Source organism: Oxyura jamaicensis, unplaced genomic scaffold, assembly GCF_011077185.1.
Source record: "Oxyura jamaicensis isolate SHBP4307 breed ruddy duck unplaced genomic scaffold, BPBGC_Ojam_1.0 oxyUn_random_OJ72818, whole genome shotgun sequence".
Lineage (NCBI taxonomy): Eukaryota > Metazoa > Chordata > Aves > Anseriformes > Anatidae > Oxyura > Oxyura jamaicensis.
In genome coordinates, this window is record NW_023311264.1 from 1 (window position 1) to 9,758 (window position 9,758).

The 9,758-nt window shown below is 46.7% G+C and overlaps 2 long non-coding RNA genes across 2 annotated transcripts; one reads left to right on the forward strand and one right to left on the reverse strand.

Moving 5' to 3' along the window:
* The first annotated feature begins 725 nt into the window (after nucleotides 1–725).
* LOC118159959 lies at nucleotides 726–5,184 on the forward strand. Its single transcript, XR_004747291.1, has 2 exons — nucleotides 726–832; nucleotides 5,027–5,184. It is a non-coding gene; the product is annotated as an uncharacterized LOC118159959 (long non-coding RNA).
* On the reverse strand, nucleotides 2,402–7,051 carry LOC118159960. Its single transcript, XR_004747292.1, has 3 exons — nucleotides 6,988–7,051; nucleotides 6,494–6,628; nucleotides 2,402–2,615 (listed from the first exon to the last, which is right to left on the reverse strand). It is a non-coding gene; the product is annotated as an uncharacterized LOC118159960 (long non-coding RNA).
* Between the last annotated feature and the right edge of the window lie 2,707 nt (nucleotides 7,052–9,758).

Below are 9,758 nucleotides of genomic sequence, written 5' to 3' on the forward strand. Positions count from 1 at the left end.
TTCTAAGGGTTTTAAAGGTTTTTAGAGTTGGGGCTTTCAGGTTTTTAAGGGCTTTAGGGCTTTTAGGGTTAGGGTTGCAAGGGTTTTTAGGGTTAGGGGTTTAGGTTTTAGGATTACAACCCTAACCCTAAGAACCGCTTCCCCCCCTCAGTACCTTGCAGCCCTGTACGCCACAAAGCAAATACACAGAGTAACATTGTCACCCTATCCATAAATATGCTATAACAATTACTTGCATGCTGAGCTGCATGCAATAAAGGCACCTACTACTATATGGATTGCTTTACTCTAACGGATCCCACTAGTTGTTACCTCCAAAAGAAGTGCATTATGGTGTCTACTTGGAAACACACCATAGACTCTAACCCACCTAAATAACCCTGCTACTGACTGAAGGAAAAACAAAGCACTTACCCCAAAGAGCTGCCCAGGCAGAATGAGCTCTCTGAAGGCATGCCTGGGGCTAATATACCATTTGGTGCCACTCAGCACTCAAACCCAATCACCTGGGAAAGGGGAGGGGCAAAGCACAAGAAAATAGAAAGAGAACAGGACAAGCAGCAGCTGGGCTGCTTTTTTTTTTTTTTTTCCCTTTTGTTTTGTTTTTGTTTTTTCCCTGCTTGGCTCAACAGCATACAAGAGTGCAGACAAGAGAACTGGGCTGTTTCGAGATGCAACAATCCCCAGGCTTTTGCTTCAGCTTTGAATATTCAAAGGACAATATGAGCAAGCAACTGAAACTTTTTCAACTGGAATTAGCTCAAACCTTTCTTTTACATAGGAAGAAAAATCTAGGAGCATAACAGATTACATGACAAAATAACAAATCAATGTAATAATGTCACTTGTAGGAAAAAAGAGAAAAGAGAAAAGAGAAAAACGCACATGCGCAGCACCATTCAGCCTGCAGTAGCCACTTTTCACAAGCAGGTGCTGTCCCTAGAATGGCAGGCATGGCTTCCCAAACCATTTTCCCGGAAAAAGCACAAATGGGAAAGGCAGAAATTTGCACCCCATGCCGTCTTGGGGAGGAAGTAACTGCCTTGAGCAACGTGCCTCTTTTGGCTGGGAAGCTGAGCAGAGGCAAGCAGAAACACTACATTTTTTACCAGGACAAAAAAGGCAGGGAGATGATAATAACTAACCCAACGTGGCCAACAGGAAGCTCAGAGCCCAAAGACCACAACTCTCAGCTTGCTGCGGGACCAGGTTCTCACGGCAGCTTGACACTGCAGAGCCAGCCCCAGGCTTCCCGACCTGCAGCCCAGTGCCCACAGACCAGTGGCTGCCAGCACCTGAAACCCCAGCCTGGGCTTTTCCTGCCCTGGCTGCAAATCCCACGGGACCCAGCCTCCCTGAATCCCTCCCCTGCCCTGGGGGTCCTGCCAGAAACCCCCAGCCCCCCCCCCCCAACCACTTGTGTCTCCACAAGCAGACCCGGACACACAGAGCAGCCCCCCCCCCCCGACCCAAGGAGCAAAGACAGCACAGGGTTACTCCCCCTGTCCCACAACAGGCAGCCACCCCACCACCCAGCAGGGCTGCCCCCACCCTCCGATGGGCCATCCACATCCAGCAGCCAACTGACACGGGAACAACCTGCCCCCAGCCCCTACCCCCTCCACACCCACCCTGCTACAGAACCTGCACCCACACACATCATGACAGCCACTTCCCGGCACCGCAACCACCGAAACGGGTGCAGGTCAGAAAGCAAACTTTATTAAACTGCTCTGCAGGACTCCCAGGAGGGGGGCTGCGGTGGGGTTCCCTGCCCAGTAGTTCTCCCCTTCCCCTGGTGGGCAAGGCATCGAGCGGCGTCCGTCTGTCCATCCGTAGGTGGGGAACGGATGCTGGAAGCAGGCTTCTCACAATCGCTTTTGGTAGTTGTGGAGTAATTGCCTGAAGTAACTAGGCAAATTAAACTAATATTCACCTTTTAAAGAAAACGTACAGCAATGAAGAAGCTTTTAGGGTGGAGGGTAGCTGTGCTACCTAAGCGTTCCCTAGGACTCCAACCTTAGATGCTATCGCACAAGGGGAAGCTGGTGTGCTGACTCTAAAGAAGAGGACGGAGCATAGAGCGCAGTGGAAACACCGTGGCTAGGCTCTGCGACCAGACAGACACCCTATAAAGAGGCTCGTCCAATATAAATCAGTTGGACTTCAGGTAAAAACGCTTTGGGAACCAAAATACAGTCCTAAATGTCCTCTAGGACTTCCTGTGCACCCACAGCAGTTCCTGGGTAAAAAGGTAGTTTGTCTTGATCTTTATGTATGACAAAAGCATGGGCTGAGTTAATGACAACAAAAGCCTGCTTATTAGAAGCTGCTTCTCAATGTTTCATGCAACTCTATACATATTAGCTAATGTAGAGTAGAAGTTCAAGGAATCACAATCTTCGTCATATATCATTTATGTGAATTTCATTTATATACATATCTGCTGCACCTACTTAAAACCCAACCCCACACTCACCAAGGCACAACCCCAACCCAAATACAGACACAGCATTTCAGCCCCAACACAGCTTTGGGACCTGCTGGAAAGCAGGCTTCATCCTCAGTGAGGCATCCTCAGCCCACACGGGTCGGGGCTTCAGGCACCTCTTCACCTATGGAGGAAGACTGCCATCAGGAACTGCCACACCAGTCCACCTTTTTTCTCTGCAACACCTTTCTCAGGATCAACACAGCATTCAAGTGACCTGCTTTGCTCCTATTCTAAACACAATCACAGCCCACCTTGCCTGTGGCACCTGGTAAGCAGAGGAGAAAGCAACTGCAGCACCAAAAGCCACGGCACCCCTAGGACAGTTACTCTCATCTACTCCTTTACTTCACTCATTCACATAACCCCCGAGGCAGATGTTTCCATCTCTCTTAAGCCACCTAAAGCACCTCTAAAAGGCAAACTGGATTTTTACTCTATTTTATGTAATAAATTAACTGCAGTGACAGCCGCACACCAAAAAATAAATGCTACCTCTGTTCATCGCTTACCTTGCCTGAGGTGGCTCAGGTTGTGATGTCCTGTATTGCACGCTGTGTTTCAGCTTGAACAAAGGAAAACAGCCAGAAGATGAACAGTCAGCTGCCAGCATTAGCACCCACCCCTCAACACCACAAGTGACCCCATATTTAATTTTATAATTTCAAAAGAGCAGTCCAGTTGCCTCTGCACCTGGGAAGTAGATCCAAACTCAAACAGGGCTGCCCGCAAAACGAGGGGGACCTTGAGGCCGCCCGCAAAGCGGGGGGGACCTAGCGGAGTCCATAGACTCTGACCCACCTAAATAACCCTGCAACTGACTGAAGGAAAAACAAAGCACTTACCCCCAAAAAGTAGCCCAGGCAGAATGAGCTCTCTGATGGCATGCCTGCAACTCATATACCATTGCACCCCAGCCAGCACCCTGCCCTAATCACGTGGGAAATGGGAGGGGCCGTGCATGAGAAGAGGTAAAGACATCAGGAGGAACAGCTGCCCTGTTTTTGGTCTGGCTTAGGTCAACAATGTGCAGAGTGCAGCGCAGGCAACCAGCCTGTTTCTCTTGAAAGACTTGTCTTAGCTTTGAAGGAAACTGACCAGGCTGAGAACACTCTCACCTTTTTGCACCGCTCCACAACATGGGGAATTCACCTAAGGCTGCATGAGGGAGCGGCAGAAACAAAATAAAAAGCACACCCTGAGGCACCTCATAACCACAGCCTACCTACTGCAATACCTCTGCAATACTTATACCTCTCTTCCCAGCTGCTTTACATCTGCTGCTCTCTATCTCCAAGTCACATTCTTTTAATTGCCATGCAGAGAGGCGATCCTCCGGGTGCCATAGAGTAGCGCCATGTTTTTTTATTATTATTATTATTTTAATTTCAAAACAGAAGTCTGCTTCCCTCTGGAGACGGACAGTAGGTCAAGTCAGTCACCGAGTTGCCAACGCAGAGCTTCACAGTTCCAGAAGGCGCTCTTTCCTTTGGCTGATTCCTTATAAGTGTTACCTACCACTGGCAAAAGCAATAAACAGACTGCAAACAGGCACTGCCACATTTGACAAGCTTCATGTTTTTAATTTCAAAACAGCAATCAAACCAGTCACCGAGATGCCAAACAAGAACTTGACAGTTCCAGAAAGTGCTGTTTCCTTTGACCAGTTCTTCCTAAGGTTTACCTACTGCTGGAAAAAAAAATATAATAATAAAAAGACTGTGCCAGCTGCCCTTGAGTGCTCACCCAGAGCTTGAGTATTAGCCCAGAGTCAGACCAGATGTCTTTCCCAAAAGAGTCAGGACAAGGTATTATTGCACTGATGTGCTACCATCACTAATTGCCAGGCAGGACAGCTCCAGGTCAAACGCACACATAAAAAGGCATGCTACAAACATCATGAACAAAACACGGGAGAAGAATTACTTATACTATATTAATTACTATAACAATTGCTCACCTGAAGAAGAGCTGCATGAAATAAAGGCACCTACTACTATATACGTTAATTTAGTTTAGATGGTCCTACTAGATGTTACCTTAAATAGACGTACTTATCTCTTCCAACTTGGAAAGGCATCAACCCACAGACTCTGACCCACCTAAAAAAAAAACAAACAAACTGCAACCAATAGAAGGAAAACCAAAGCACTTATCCCAAAGTGCAGCTCAGGCAGAATGAGCTCTCTAATAGCACACCTACAGCTCATAGCATTAGGCCCCACCTGGCACCCTGCCCCAATCACCTGGGAAAGGGGAGGAGCAAAGCACAAGAAAGTAGAAAGAGAGCAGGAGCAGCAGCTGTTTTATTATTATTATTTATTTTTATTTTTATCTGGCTTAGTTTAACAGCATGCAGAGCTTCAGCTTTGAATAGTGAAAGGACAGTACGACCAAGCAAGTAACAGAAACTTTTTCAGCTGCAATTAGCTCAAACCTTTCTTTTACATAGGAAGAAAAATCTAGGAGCATAACGGATTACACGCCAAATAAAATTATTAATAATAAAATAAATAAATAAAAAAATCCATGTAGTAACATCACTCACAGGAAAAATCAGGCACTTGAGCAGGCTACCTGAAAACCAAAAGGCTATGCTGATGGGTCAAAACACACTACAGGACACTGGATCCCGGCCCTCTGCTGCACCGACTTAAAACCCATCCCCACACTCACCAAGGCACAACCCCAACCCAAATACAGACACAGCATTTCAGCCCCAACACAGCTTTGGGACCTGCTGGAAAGCAGGCTTCATCCTCAGCGAGGCATGCTCAGCTCACACGGGACAAAGCTTCAGGCACCTCTTCACCTATGGAGGAAGACTGCCATCAGGAGCTGCCACACCAGCAACCTTTTTTCTCCACAACACCTTTCTCAGGAACAACACAGCATTCAAGTGACCTGCTTTGCTCCTATTCTAATGTGGTGGTTTTACCGTGCTAGGCAATTGAACACCACAACCGCTCTCTCACTCCCCCTCCTCAGATGAGGAGGGGAAGAAGTAAAGGAAAGAACAACTCACGGGTTGAGATAAGGATGATTTAATTAAAAAGGGGAAAAATATATATATATATATATAATTAAGGAAATATTATTATTAATTAAACAATTCAACTAAAGGGAAAAAAGGGAAAGGGGAAAAGGGAGGGGGGAAAGGGAATAACTAAACAAAACAAGTAAAGGCTATGTGGAAGTGCAGAGGAAAGAAATTACTCTCTACTTCCCACAAATGAGCGATGCTTGACCACGTCCTTGAAGCAGGGCCTCAACGCACGTAGCCGGTGTTCGGGAGGAGGACAGACGTTTTCGCAACGAGAGCCCACCCCTCCCCTCTTCTTCCTTTTTCCACCTTTTATTGCTGAGTGTGACATCATATGGTATGGAATATCCCTTTGGTTGGTTTAGGTCAGCTGCCCTGCTGATGTTTCTTTCTCACTTTTTGCCCACCCCCTAGGAGGGTCAGAGAGAGTCCTGATGCTGTGCCAGCACTTCTCAGCAGCAGACACAACACTGGTGTGATACCACTGCTGTTCTAGCTACAAGTGCAGAGCGCAGCACTGTATGGGCTGCTGCAGGGAAAGTTAACATCCCAGCCAGACCCAGTACAACCTCCACCCCTTATTCCATAACATTTGTGTCACTCTCAGGTCCCCTATACTCTGGCATATTCTCATCATCATTGTTCCTTGTTCTTTAACAACCCAGTACCTTGTTCTTTAACAGACCCAGTACATCTAAACACAATCACAGCCCACAGCCACCACCTTTCAGCCCCAACGTGCCTTTGGGAACTGCTGGAAAGGAGGCTTCATCCTCAGCGAGGCGTGCTCAGGCTACACAGGATGGGGCTTCAGGCACATCTCCACCTGCAGAAACAGACCACCATCAGGAAGTGCAACGCCAGACATCCTTTTTCCTCTACAACACCTTTCTCAGGAACAACACAGCATTCAAGTGACCTGCTTCGCTCCAATTCTAAAGACTGATGTTACAACCCACCTTGCCTGTGGCACCTGATAATCAGAAGAGAGCAACCGCAGCGCTTGGAAACCATCACTGCATGTGCTGCTCCTTGTCGCTCTCCAGCCTTATCTCAAATCCTCAGCCACTTCTGTGGAGAGCTAGCCATGGCACCTGCAAAGCAAGACAGAGACCCTCTGTAGTCACCTCGCGCTACTTGGCTTTTCCACTCCAACCAAGATCATGACCAGCCCCCTTCTCGTGCTGCTCTTCAGGGTGCAGTTTGGTCCTTTGAGCCTGTGCGAGACACCTGCAAAAGAAGAAAAGCATAGGGTGAGGCAGAATGCAAAGCCACAGCACAGCTACGATAGTTACTCTCATCTGCTGCCTTACCTCTGCCCGCTCACCTGCCCCTGAGGCAGATGCTTCCATCTGCCCTCTTAAGCCAGCTACAACACCTCGAAAAGAGAAAGAGGGGACACTTAGAATGACACTGAGAACCGCAACTCAAAAATAACTGCTTCATCACTCACCTTGCCAGACGCAGCTCTGGCTGTGACGTCCTAGGTCGTAGGCTGCCTTTCAGCTTCAACAAATGAAAACATAATCAGAAGATAACCATTCAGCTGCCAGCATTAGCACCCACCCCTCAGCAACACAAGGGACCCCATTTTTTATTTGTATCATTTTGGAACAGCAGACAACTTCCCTCAGCACCTCACAAGTAGACCAAGCCAGACCTCACAAGTAGACCGAGCTGCCAAATGAAGGCTTGACAGTTCCAGAAGGCGCTCTTTCCTTTGACCGGTTCCTCCTAAGGTTTATCTAAGGCTGGAGAAAAAACAAAGAAACAAACAACAAAAAAGAACACTCCACATCTGCGAGCTTACCCCTCCTCTAGCACCATTCAAGCACTATGCGAACAGCTGCTCACAAGCAACTCAAGCCTCCCCCCCCCTCCGCATCTGCCAAACACTATGGAGATGACTCTGTGCCAGCTGCCCTTCAGTACATGTCCAGCGGCAGACCGGATGTCTTTGGGTTAGGATGTCTTTGAGTTTTTACGGTTAGGGTTTTAAGGGTTAGGATTCTTAAGGTTTTTAGGATTAGGGTTTTTAGGTTTTTAGGGTTAGGGTTTTTTACATTTTTAGGGTTGGGGCTATAGGGTTTTTATGGCTTGGGTTTTAGTGTTTTTAGGGTTAGGTTTGGAAAGGTTTAAAGGGTGAGGGATTTAGGGTTTTTAAGGTTAGGGCTTTAGGGTTTTTAGGGTTAAGGTGGTAAGGGCTTTTAGGGTTGGGGCTTTAGGGTTGTTAAGGTTGGGGCTGTGAGGGTTTTTAGAGTTGTTATGGTTTATAGGGTTACAGCTTTAGGGTTTTTAGGGTTAGGGTTTTTTATGTTTTTATGGCTCGGGCTTTAGGATTTTTAGGGTAACGGGTTTGGAGGTTTTTAGGGTTGGGGGTTGAAAGCTTTTAGGGTTAAGGGGTTTGAAAGTTTTTAGGGTTAGGGGGTTTAAGGCTTTTAGGGTGAGGGGGTTTAAGGCTTTTGGGGTTAGGGGGTTTACGGCTTTTGGGGTTAGGGGGTTTACAGCTTTTGGGATTAGGGGGTTTACGGTTTTTAGGGTTAGGGGGTTTAAGGCTTCTAGGGTTTGGTGGTCTAAAGCTTTTATGGCTTGGGTTTAGGGTGTTTAGGATTGGGGTTCTAAGCGTTTTTAGGGTTGAGGCTGTGAGGGCATTTAGAGTTGGGGCTGTGAGGGTTTTTAGGGTTGGGGCTGTGAGGGCTTTTAGGGTTGTTAGGGTTTTTAGGGTTGGGGCTTTAGGGGTTTTAGGGTTAAGGTTGAAAGGGTTTGTAGGGTTAGGGCTTTAGGACTTTTAGGGTTGGGTTTTTTATTTTTTTATGGCTCGGGCTTAACGGTTTTTAGGATAAGGTTTGTAAGTGTTTTTAGGGTTAGGTCTTTAGGGTTTTTAGGGTTAGGGCTGTGACGGTTTTTTGGGTTAGGGCTGTGAGGGTTTTTAGGGTTGGAGCTGTACGGGTTCTTAGGGTAGAGGTTTTTTAGGTTTTTAGGGCTCGGGCTTCAGGGTTTTTAGGGTTAGGGCTTTAGGGTTTTTAGGGTTAGGGGTGTAAGGGTTTTTAGGGTTGGGTCTTTAGGGCTTTTAGGGTTGAAAGGGTTTTTAGGGTTAGGGCTTTAGGGTTTTGAGGGTTAAAATTGTAAGGGGTTTGAGAGTTAGGATTGTAAGGGTTTATTAGGGTTACGGCTTTGGGGTTTTTAGGGTTGGGGCTTTGGGGTTTTTCTGTTAGGGTTTTTTAGGTTTTTAGGGTCGGGGATTTTTAGGTTTTTAGAGTTCCAGCTTTTGGGTTTTTTAGGTTTAGCGTTGTAAGGGTTTTTAGGGTTAGGGCTTTATTTTTTGGTAGGGGTAGGGTTTTTAACGTTTTTAGGGTTGGGGCTTTAGGATTTTTAGGGTTAGGTTATAATGTTTTTAGGGTTGGGGCGTTAGGCTTTTTAGGGTTAGGGTTGTAAGGCTTTTTAGGGTTGGGGTGTTAGGGTTAGAGCGTTACGGTTTTTAGGACTGGGGCTTTAGGGTTTTTAGGGTTAGGATTTTAAGAGTTTTTAGGGTTGGGTTTTTAGGTTTTTAATGTTTTTAAGGTTAGAGCTTTGGGGTTTTTAGGGTTGGGGCTTTAGGGTTTTTAGGGTTAAGGCTTTAGGGTCTTCAGGGTTAGGGTTGTAAAATGTAAAATGAACTACATGCTGCTAATATGTCTGTGTGCATTAGAAGATACAGCTAATTGAGAGGAAGAGCTAGAGAAAGTACAGCAATCAAGTGCAGTTTAAAATGGGCAGAAGGCTATGCTTTTCCTCTGCTTCATTCAGTCTGCGCTAAACTGTTTGCGATGAAGTTTTCCAGCAGGGTAAGTTCGTGGTAAGCCTGAAGCAGAAATGGACTGTGAAATGGACCGTCAAAGGACTTTGCACCTTCACTCTTTCCAAACAGCCGTAAAGGTATCTGTAATATGAACAGTGAACCGAACCCTAAGTAGGACTCTAGAAAATGTGTACGGCGCCACTTTCTCCCATCAAAAAGTGCTGCAAGCGGAAACTTTTGGGTACTCCTGAATTCCATTCAGGAGCCTTTGCGCAACCCCACACACAACAGTACTCTGCGCCTTCACTCTTTCCAAACAACTCTAAACGTAACTCTAATCGGAACACTGAGCCAAACCCTAAGAAGGACCTGAGACAACAGGTACGGCGCCACTTTCTCCCATCAAAAAGTGCTCCCAGCAGAAGCATTTGGGTACACCTCAATGC